Here is a 12708-nt window from a genome sequence, read left to right on the forward strand (position 1 = left end):
CCCTTATCACATCATGGTGCCCTTTATCAAATCATGGTGCCCCTTATCACATCATGGTGCCCTTTATCACATCATGGTTCCCTTTATCACATCATGGTGCCCCTTATCACATATCATGGTGCCCTTTATCACATCATGGTGCCCCTTATCACATCATGGTGCCCTTTATCACATCATGGTTCCCTTTATCACATCATGGTGCCCCTTATCACATCACGGTGCCCTTTATCACATCATGGTGCCCCTTATCACATCATGGTGCCCTTTATCACATCATGGTGCCCCTTATCACATCATGGTGTCCTTTATCACATCATGGTGCCCCTTATCACATCATGGTGTCCTTTATCACATCATGGTGTCCTTTATCACAGCATGGTGTCCTTTATCACATCATGGTGCCCTTTATCACATCATGGTGTTCTTTATCACATCATGGTGCCCCTTATCACATCATGGTGCCCTTTATCACATCATGGTGCCCCTTATCACATCATGGTGCCCTTTATCACATCATGGTGCCCTTTATCACAACATGGTGTCCTTTATCACATCATGGTGCCCCTTATCACATCATGGTGCCCCTTATCACATCATGGTGCCCCTTATCACATCATGGTGTTCTTTATCACATCATGGTGCCCCTTATCACATCATGGTGCCCTTTATCACATCATGGTGCCCCTTATCACATCATGGTGCCCCTTATCACATCATGGTGCCCCTTATCACATCATGGTGTCCTTTATCACATCATGGTGTCCTTTATCACATCATGGTGCCCTTTATCACAGCATGGTGTCCTTTATCACATCATGGTGTCCTTTATCACATCATGGTGCCCTTTATCACAGCATGGTGCCCCTTATCACATCATGGTGCCCCTTATCACATCATGGTGTCCTTTATCACATCATGGTGCCCCTTATCACATCATGGTGCCCTTTATCACATCATGGTACCCTTTATCACATCATGGTGCCCCTTATCACATCATGGTGCCCTTTATCACAGCATGGTGCCCCTTATCACATCATGGTGTCCTTTATCACATCATGGTGCCCCATATCACATCATGGTGCCCTGTATCACATCATGGTGCCCTTAATCACATCATGGTGCCCTTAGTCACATCATGGTGCCCCTTATCACATCATGGTGCCCTTTATCAAATCATGGTGCCCCTTATCACATCATGGTGCCCTTTATCACATCATGGTTCCCTTTATCACATCATGGTGCCCCTTATCACATATCATGGTGCCCTTTATCACATCATGGTGCCCCTTATCACATCATGGTGCCCTTTATCACATCATGGTTCCCTTTATCACATCATGGTGCCCCTTATCACATCACGGTGCCCTTTATCACATCATGGTGCCCCTTATCACATCATGGTGCCCTTTATCACATCATGGTGCCCCTTATCACATCATGGTGTCCTTTATCACATCATGGTGCCCCTTATCACATCATGGTGTCCTTTATCACATCATGGTGTCCTTTATCACAGCATGGTGTCCTTTATCACATCATGGTGCCCTTTATCACATCATGGTGTTCTTTATCACATCATGGTGCCCCTTATCACATCATGGTGCCCTTTATCACATCATGGTGCCCCTTATCACATCATGGTGCCCTTTATCACATCATGGTGCCCTTTATCACAACATGGTGTCCTTTATCACATCATGGTGCCCCTTATCACATCATGGTGCCCCTTATCACATCATGGTGCCCCTTATCACATCATGGTGTTCTTTATCACATCATGGTGCCCCTTATCACATCATGGTGCCCTTTATCACATCATGGTGCCCCTTATCACATCATGGTGCCCCTTATCACATCATGGTGCCCCTTATCACATCATGGTGTCCTTTATCACATCATGGTGTCCTTTATCACATCATGGTGCCCTTTATCACAGCATGGTGTCCTTTATCACATCATGGTGTCCTTTATCACATCATGGTGCCCTTTATCACAGCATGGTGCCCCTTATCACATCATGGTGTCCTTTATCACATCATGGTGCCCTTTATCACATCATGGTGCCCCTTATCACATATCATGGTGCCCCTTATCACATATCATGGTGCCCTTTATCACATCATGGTGCCCCTTATCACATCATGGTGCCCTTTATCATATCATGGTTCCCTTTATCACATCATGGTGCCCCTTATCACATCACGGTGCCCTTTATCACATCATGGTGCCCCTTATCACATCATGGTGCCCTTTATCACATCATGGTGCCCCTTATCACATCATGGTGTCCTTTATCACATCATGGTGTCCTTTATCACATCATGGTGCCCTTTATCACATCATGGTGCCCCTTATCACACATCATGGTGCCCTTTATCACATCATGGTGCCCCTTATCACATCATGGTGCCCTTTATCACATCATGGTTCCCTTTATCACATCATGGTGCCCCTTATCACATCATGGTGTCCTTTATCACATCATGGTGTCCTTTATCACATCATGGTGCCCTTTATCACATCATGGTGCCCCTTATCACACATCATGGTGTCCTTTATCACATCATGGTGCCCCTTATCACATCATGGTGTCCTTTATCACATCATGGTGCCCTTTATCACATCATGGTGCCCCTTATCACACATCATGGTGTCCTTTATCACATCATGGTGCCCCTTATCACATCATGGTGTCCTTTATCACATCATGGTGCCCTTTATCACAGCATGGTGTCCTTTATCACATCATGGTGGTCCTTATCACATCATGGTGCCCTTTATCACATCATGGTGCCCTGTATCACATCATGGTGCCCTTAGTCACATCATGGTGCCCAGTGGTGTATTTTGGTTTTGTGCTGCCCTAGGCAAGACTAAAATTGGGCGCCCCCTCCCCCACCCCCACCTATGTAACTTTTCCCCACTCCTTTTTTAATGGATGTGGCTCCCTCCAAAATTGAAGGGCTACAAGTCCCAGCATGAACCCCTAAGATTTCATGAGAGGGGGGGTGGGTGAGGGAGAGAGATAGTGGGGTGGGTGAGTCGGGATGAGAGAGTGAGGGGGGATAAGAGAGAGAGAAAGGGGGGATGAGAGAGAGACAAAGAGAGGGGGATGAGAGAGAGGGGGGGTGAAGAGAGAAGAGGGGGGGTGAGAGAGAGAGGGGGAATGAGAGTGTGAGAGAGGGGGGAATGAGAGAGAGAGGGGGATGAGAGAGAGAGGAGGGGGGGTGAGAGAGAGGGGGAATGAGAGGGGCGGCTCTAGTAACCAGTGGCCAATAGAGTCTCAGGTGGAGGGGGACGGCTTCTTTGCTGCCCCCCTGCAAAGTGCCGCCCTAGGCCTGGGCCTTGTTGGCCTAGGCCAAAATACAGCACTGATGGTGCCCCTTATCACATCATGGTGCCCTTTATCAAATCATGGCGCCCCTTATCACATCATGGTGCCCTTTATCAAATCATGGTGCTCTTTATCACATCATGGTGCCCCTTATCACATATCATGGTGCCCCTTATCACATATCATGGTGCCCCTTATCACATATCATGGTGCCCTTTATCACATCATGGTGCCCCTTATCACATCATGGTGCCCTTTATCACATCATGGTTCCCTTTATCACATCATGGTGCCCCTTATCACATCATGGTGTTCTTTATCACATCATGGTGCCCCTTATCACATCATGGTGCCCCTTGTCACATCATGGTCTCCTTTATCACATCATGGTGTCCTTTATCACATCATGGTGCCCTTTATCACAGCATGGTGCCCCTTATCACATCATGGTGTCCTTTATCACATCATGGTGCCCTTTATCACATCATGGTGTTCTTTATCACATCATGGTGCCCCTTATCACATATCATGGTGCCCCTTATCACATATCATGGTGCCCTTTATCACATCATGGTGCCCCTTATCACATCATGGTGCCCTTTATCACATCATGGTTCCCTTTATCACATCACGGTGCCCCTTATCACATCACGGTGCCCTTTATCACATCATGGTGCCCCTTATCACATCATGGTGCCCTTTATCACATCATGGTGCCCCTTATCACATCATGGTGTCCTTTATCACATCATGGTGTCCTTTATCACATCATGGTGCCCTTTATCACATCATGGTGCCCCTTATCACACATCATGGTGCCCTTTATCACATCATGGTGCCCCTTATCACATCATGGTGCCCTTTATCACATCATGGTTCCCTTTATCACATCATGGTGTCCTTTATCACATCATGGTGCCCTTTATCACATCATGGTGCCCCTTATCACACATCATGGTGTCCTTTATCATATCATGGTGCCCCTTATCACATCATGGTGTCCTTTATCACATCATGGTGCCCTTTATCACAGCATGGTGTCCTTTATCACATCATGGTGGTCCTTATCACATCATGGTGCCCTTTATCACATCATGGTGCCCCTTATCACATCATGGTGCCCTTTATCACATCATGGTGCCCTGTATCACATCATGGTGCCCTTAATCACATCATGGTGCCCTTAGTCACATCATGGTGCCCCTTATCACATCATGGTGCCCTTTATCAAATCATGGCGCCCCTTATCACATCATGGTGCCCTTTATCAAATCATGGTGCTCTTTATCACATCATGGTGCCCCTTATCACATATCATGGTGCCCCTTATCACATATCATGGTGCCCCTTATCACATATCATGGTGCCCTTTATCACATCATGGTGCCCCTTATCACATCATGGTGCCCTTTATCACATCATGGTTCCCCTTATCACATCATGGTGCCCTTTATCACATCATGGTGCCCTGTATCACATCATGGTGCCCTTAATCACATCATGGTGCCCTTTATCAAATCATGGCGCCCCTTATCACATCATGGTGCCCTTTATCAAATCATGGTGCTCTTTATCACATCATGGTGCCCCTTATCACATATCATGGTGCCCCTTATCACATATCATGGTGCCCCTTATCACATATCATGGTGCCCTTTATCACATCATGGTGCCCCTTATCACATCATGGTGCCCTTTATCACATCATGGTTCCCTTTATCACATCATGGTGCCCCTTATCACATCATGGTGTTCTTTATCACATCATGGTGCCCCTTATCACATCATGGTGCCCCTTGTCACATCATGGTCTCCTTTATCACATCATGGTGTCCTTTATCACATCATGGTGCCCTTTATCACAGCATGGTGCCCCTTATCACATCATGGTGTCCTTTATCACATCATGGTGCCCTTTATCACATCATGGTGTTCTTTATCACATCATGGTGCCCCTTATCACATATCATGGTGCCCCTTATCACATATCATGGTGCCCTTTATCACATCATGGTGCCCCTTATCACATCATGGTGCCCTTTATCACATCATGGTTCCCTTTATCACATCACGGTGCCCCTTATCACATCACGGTGCCCTTTATCACATCATGGTGCCCCTTATCACATCATGGTGCCCTTTATCACATCATGGTGCCCCTTATCACATCATGGTGTCCTTTATCACATCATGGTGTCCTTTATCACATCATGGTGCCCTTTATCACATCATGGTGCCCCTTATCACACATCATGGTGCCCTTTATCACATCATGGTGCCCCTTATCACATCATGGTGCCCTTTATCACATCATGGTTCCCTTTATCACATCATGGTGTCCTTTATCACATCATGGTGCCCTTTATCACATCATGGTGCCCCTTATCACACATCATGGTGTCCTTTATCATATCATGGTGCCCCTTATCACATCATGGTGTCCTTTATCACATCATGGTGCCCTTTATCACAGCATGGTGTCCTTTATCACATCATGGTGGTCCTTATCACATCATGGTGCCCTTTATCACATCATGGTGCCCCTTATCACATCATGGTGCCCTTTATCACATCATGGTGCCCTGTATCACATCATGGTGCCCTTAATCACATCATGGTGCCCTTAGTCACATCATGGTGCCCCTTATCACATCATGGTGCCCTTTATCAAATCATGGCGCCCCTTATCACATCATGGTGCCCTTTATCAAATCATGGTGCTCTTTATCACATCATGGTGCCCCTTATCACATATCATGGTGCCCCTTATCACATATCATGGTGCCCCTTATCACATATCATGGTGCCCTTTATCACATCATGGTGCCCCTTATCACATCATGGTGCCCTTTATCACATCATGGTTCCCTTTATCACATCATGGTGCCCCTTATCACATCACGGTGCCCTTTATCACATCATGGTGCCCCTTATCACATCATGGTGCCCTTTATCACATCATGGTGCCCCTTATCGCATCATGGTGTCCTTTATCACATCATGGTGTCCTTTATCACATCATGGTGCCCTTTATCACATCATGGTGCCCCTTATCACACATCATGGTGCCCTTTATCACATCATGGTGCCCTTTATCACATCATGGTGCCCCTTATCACATCATGGTGTCCTTTATCACATCATGGTGTCCTTTATCACATCATGGTGCCCTTTATCACAGCATGGTGTCCTTTATCACATCATGGTGGTCCTTTATCACATCATGGTGTTCTTTATCACATCATGGTGCCCTTTATCACATCATGGTGCCCCTTATCACATCATGGTGTCCTTTGTCACATCATGGTGCCCCTTATCACATCATGGTGTCCTTTATCACATCATGGTGCCCTTTATCACATCATGGTGCCCTTTATCACATCATGGTGTCCTTTATCACATCATGGTGCCCTTTATCACATCATGGTGCCCCTTATCACACATCATGGTGTCCTTTATCATATCATGGTGCCCCTTATCACATCATGGTGTCCTTTATCACATCATGGTGCCCTTTATCACAGCATGGTGTCCTTTATCACATCATGGTGGTCCTTATCACATCATGGTGCCCTTTATCACATCATGGTGCCCCTTATCACATCATGGTGCCCTTTATCACATCATGGTGCCCTGTATCACATCATGGTGCCCTTAATCACATCATGGTGCCCTTAGTCACATCATGGTGCCCCTTATCACACATCATGGTGTCCTTTATCATATCATGGTGCCCCTTATCACATCATGGTGTCCTTTATCACATCATGGTGCCCTTTATCACAGCATGGTGTCCTTTATCACATCATGGTGGTCCTTATCACATCATGGTGCCCTTTATCACATCATGGTGCCCCTTATCACATCATGGTGCCCTTTATCACATCATGGTGCCCTGTATCACATCATGGTGCCCTTAATCACATCATGGTGCCCTTAGTCACATCATGGTGCCCCTTATCACATCATGGTGCCCTTTATCAAATCATGGCGCCCCTTATCACATCATGGTGCCCTTTATCAAATCATGGTGCTCTTTATCACATCATGGTGCCCCTTATCACATATCATGGTGCCCCTTATCACATATCATGGTGCCCCTTATCACATATCATGGTGCCCTTTATCACATCATGGTGCCCCTTATCACATCATGGTGCCCTTTATCACATCATGGTTCCCTTTATCACATCATGGTGCCCCTTATCACATCACGGTGCCCTTTATCACATCATGGTGCCCCTTATCACATCATGGTGCCCTTTATCACATCATGGTGCCCCTTATCGCATCATGGTGTCCTTTATCACATCATGGTGTCCTTTATCACATCATGGTGCCCTTTATCACATCATGGTGCCCCTTATCACACATCATGGTGCCCTTTATCACATCATGGTGCCCTTTATCACATCATGGTGCCCCTTATCACATCATGGTGTCCTTTATCACATCATGGTGTCCTTTATCACATCATGGTGCCCTTTATCACAGCATGGTGTCCTTTATCACATCATGGTGGTCCTTTATCACATCATGGTGTTCTTTATCACATCATGGTGCCCTTTATCACATCATGGTGCCCCTTATCACATCATGGTGTCCTTTGTCACATCATGGTGCCCCTTATCACATCATGGTGTCCTTTATCACATCATGGTGCCCTTTATCACATCATGGTGCCCTTTATCACATCATGGTGCCCTTTATCACAGCATGGTGTCCTTTATCACATCATGGTGGTCCTTATCACATCATGGTGTTCTTTATCACATCATGGTGCCCCTTATCACATCATGGTGCCCTTTATCACATCATGGTGCCCCTTATCACATCATGGTGTCCTTTATCACATCATGGTGCCCTTAATCACATCATGGTACCCTTTATTACATCATGGTGTCCTTTATCACATCATGGTGTCCTTTATCACATCATGGTGCCCCTTATCACACCGCTGCTTTAAAATCCATTAACATCTAGGCGTCCCGGGTGGAATCGCCACAATTCTGCCCGCGATCCCAAATCTCCATAAATCATGGGAGGCCCTTGTGATCCCCGCCACTTCCAATGGCACCCCGATTGCAGCGCAATTTTTCCACGATTATGGCCCGACAAATCACGGTAAAATCACGCAAACAGAATCGCAGTATGCCTGTCGCCCCAAAAGAACTTTGTTTTGGCAACAGGCGTACACCGATTCTATTTGCGTGATTTTACTGTGATTCGTCGGGCAATAATCGTGGCAAAATCAAGCTGCAATCCGGGTGCTATTAACCACTTCAGCTCTGGAAGTTTTTACCCACTTAATGACCAGGCCATTTTTTTGTGATTCAGCACTGCATTATTTTAACTAACAATTGCGCAGTCGTGCGATGCTGTACCCAAAATACAATTTGACATCCTTTTTTTCCCACAAACAGAGCTTTCTTTTGGTGGTATTTGATTACCTGTGCGATTTTTAGATTTTGCACTATAAACAAAAAAAGAGCGACAATTCTGAAAAAAACACAATTTTTTTTACTTTCTGCTATAAAACATTCCCAATAATTTTTTTTAAAAAGGGGTGAGAGGGGATGGGAAGGGGTGAGAGGGGGTGAGAAGGGATGAGAGGGGATGAGAAGGGGAGAGAAGGGGTGAGAGGGGATGAGAAGGGGAGATAGGGGATGAGAAGGGGAAAGAGGGGGTGAGAAGGGAAGAGAAGTGGTGAGAAGGGGTGAGAAGGGGAGAGAGGGGATGAGAAGGGGAAAAAGGGGGTGAGAAGGGGAGAGAGGGGATGAGAAGGGGAAAAAGGGGGTGAGAAGGGAAGAGAAGTGATGAGAAGGGGTGAGAGGGGGTGAGAAGGGGTGAGAAAGATTAGAAGGGGATGAGAAGTGATGAGAAGGGGTGAGAAGCGGTGAAAAGGGATGAGAAGTGATGAGAGGGGGTGAGAAGTGATGTGAAGGATGAGAAGGGGCGAGAAGGGATGAGAAGTGATGAGAAGTGATGAGAAGGGGGTGAGAAGTGATGAGAAGGGATGAAAGGGGATGAGAAGGGGTAAGAAGGGAATTAGAAGGGGTGAGAAGGGGTGAGATGAGGTGAGATGGGATTAGAAGGGATGAGAAGGGGTGAGAGGGGATGAGAAGGGATAAGAAGGGGTGAGAAGGGGTGAGATGGGATGAGAGGGGATGAGAAGGGGTGAGAATGGATGAGAAGGGGGTGAGAAGTGATGAGAAGGGGTGAGAGGGGGTAAGAAGGGGTGAGAAGTGATGAGAAGGGGGTGAGAAGGGATGAGAGGGGGTGAGAAAGATGAGAAGGGGAGAGAAGGGGTGAGAAAGATGAGAAGGGGTGAGAGGGGAGAGAAGGGGTGAGAAAGATGAGAAGGGGTGAGAGGAGATGAGAAGGGGTGAGGGGGGGTGAGAGGGGATGAGAAGGGGTGAGAAGGGGGTGAGAAGGGATGAGAAGTGATGAGAGGGGGTGAGAAGGAATGAGAAAGGGGTGAGATGGGATGAAAAGGGGTGAGATGGGATGAAAAGGGGTGAGAAGGGATGAGAAGGGGTGAGAAGGAATGAGGAAGGGGTGAGAAGTGATAAGAAGGGGTGAGAGGGGGTTGGAAGGGGTAAGAAGTGGTTAGAAGGGGTGAGAAGGGATGAAAAGTGATGAGAAGGGGTGAGAATGGGTGAGAAGGGGTTAGAAGGGGTGAGAAGTGATGAGAAGGGGTGAGAAGTGATGAGAAGGGGGTGAGAAGGGGTGAGATGGGATTCGAAGTGATGAGAAGGGGTGAGAGGGGGTGAGAAGGGGTAAGAAGTGGTGAGAAGGGGTGAAAGGGGGTGAGAAGGGGCGAGAAGGGATGAGAAGTGATGAGAAGGGGTGAGATGGGGTGAGAAGGCATGAGAAGGGGTGAGAATGGGTGAGAAGTGATGAGAAGGGGGTGAGAAGTGATGAGAAGGGATGAGAAGGGGTGAGAATGGATGAGAAGGGAGTGAGAAGGGGGTGAGATGGGATGAGAAGGGGTGAGAAGGAATGAGGAAGGGGTGAGAAGTGATGAGAAGGGGTGAGAGGGGGTGAGAAGTGGTGAGAAGTGATGAGAAGGGGTGAGAAGGGGCGAGAAGGGATGAGAAGGGGTGAGAGGGGGTGAGAAGGGGTGAAAGGGGGTGAGAAGTGATGAGAGGGGGTGAGAAGGGGTGAAAGGGGGTGAGAAGGGGTGAGAAGTGATGAGAAGTGATGAGATGGGGTGAGAAGGCATGAGAAGGGGTGAGAAGGGGGTGAGAAGGGATGAGATGGGGTGAGAAGTGATGAGATGGGGTGAGAAGGGATGAGATGGGGTGAGAAGTGATGAGAAGGGGTGAGAAGTGATGAGAAGGGGTGAGAGGGGGTGAGAAGGGGTGAGAAGTGATGAGAAGGGGAGAGATGAGGTGAGATGGGATTTGAAGGTATGAGAGGGGATGAGAAGGGATAAGAAGGGGTGAGAAGGGATGAGATGGGGTGAGAAGGGATGAGATGGGGTGAGAGGGGATAAGAAGGGATAAGAAGGGGTGAGAAGGGATAAGAAAGGGTGAGAGGGGATGAGAAGGGATAAGAAGGGGTGAGAAGGTATGAGAGGGGATGAGAAGGGGTGAGAAGGGGCGAGAAGGGATGAGAAGTGATGAGAAGGGTTGAAATGGGGTGAGAAGGCATGAGAAGGGGTGAGAAGGGAGGGGAAGGGGTAAGAAGGGATGGGAAGGGGTAAGAAGGGGTAAGAAGGGGCGAGAAGGGATGAGAAGTGATGAGAAGGGGTGGGAAGTGGTGAGATGGGGTGAGAAGGCATGAGAAGGGGTGAGAATGGGTGAGAAGGGATGAGAAGTGATGAGAAGGGATGAGATGGGGTGAGAAGTGATGAGAGGGGATGAGAAGGTGTGAGAAGTGATGAGAAGGGGTTAGAAGTGATGAGAAGGGGTGAGAAGTGATGAGAAGGGGTGAGAGGGGGTGAGAAGTGATGAGAAGTGATGAGAAGGGGTGAGAAGGGGAGAGAAGGGGTGAGATGAGGTGAGATGGGATTTTAAGGTATGAGAGGGGATGAGAAGGGATAAGAAGGGGTGAGAAGGGATGAGAAGGGGTGAGAGGGGATGAGAAGGGGTGAGAAGTGATGAGAAGGGGTGAGAAGGGATAAGAAAGGATGAGAAGGGATAAGAAGGGGTGAGAGGGGATAAGAAGGAGTGAAAAGGTATGAGAGGGGATGAGAAGGGGTGATAACGGGTGAGAAGGGATGAGAAGTGATGAGAAGGGGTGAGAAGGGATGAGAGGGGGTGAGAAGGGATGAGAAGAGGGTGAAAAGTGGTGAGAAGGGGTGAGAAGGGATGAGAAGGGATGAGATGGGGTGAGAAGGGGTGAGAGGAGAGAGAAGGGGTGAGAAGGGGTGATGGGGGGGTGAGATGGGGTGAGAAGGGATGAGAGGGGATGAGAAGAGGTGAGAAGTGATGAGAAGGTTGAGAGGTGGTGAGAAGGGGTGATGGGGGAGGGGGTAGAAGGGGTGAGAGGGGGTGAGAATGGGTAGAAGGGGGTAAAATGGGGTGAGAGGGGGTGAGAAGGGGTGAAAAGAGGATGAGAAGGGGTGAGAAGTGATTAGAAGGGGTGAGAAGGGGATGAGATGGGGTGAGAAGGGATGAGATGGGGTGAGAAGGGATGAGAAGGGATAAGAAGGCATGAGATGGGGTGAGAAGTCACGAGATGGGGTGAGAAGGGGTGAGAGGGGATGAGAAGGGATAAGAAGGGGTGAGAAGGGGCGAAAAGGGGTGAGAAGGGATGAGAAGAGATGAGAAGGGATGAGAAGGGGCGAGAAGGGGTGAGAAGGGATGAGAAGGGGTGAGAAGTGATGAGAAGGGGTGAGAAGGGATGAGATGGGGTGAGAAGGGGTGAGAGGGGATGAGAAGGGGTGAGAAGGGGTGAGAGGGAGAGAGAAGGGGAGAGAGGGGATGTGAAGGGGTGAGATGGGATGAGAAGGGATGAGAGGGGGTAGAAGGGGTGATGGGGGGTGATGAGGGGGTGAGAAGGGATGAGAAGGGATGAGATGGGTTGAGAAGGGGTAGAAGGGGTGAGAGGGGTAGAAGGGGTGATGGGGTGAGAAGTCATGAGATGGAGTGAGAAGGGATGAGAAGGGGTGAGAAGGGGTGAGAAGGGGTGAGAAGGGATGAGAAGGGGTGAGAAGGGATGAGAAGGGGTGAGAAGGGATGAGAAGGGGTGAGAAGGGATGAGATGGGGGTGAGAGGGGATGAGAGGGGGTGAGATGGGGTGAGAAGGGGGTGAGAAGGGATGAGAAGGGGTGAGAGGGGATGAGAAGGGGTGACAGGGGGTGAGTAGGGAGGAGAAGGGATGAGAGGGGAGAGAAGGGGTGGGAAGTGATGAGAAGGTGAGAGGGG

This window comes from Pelophylax lessonae (assembly GCF_965119305.1).
Source record: "Pelophylax lessonae genome assembly, chromosome: 4".
In the NCBI taxonomy this organism is placed as follows: Eukaryota; Metazoa; Chordata; class Amphibia; order Anura; family Ranidae; genus Pelophylax; species Pelophylax lessonae.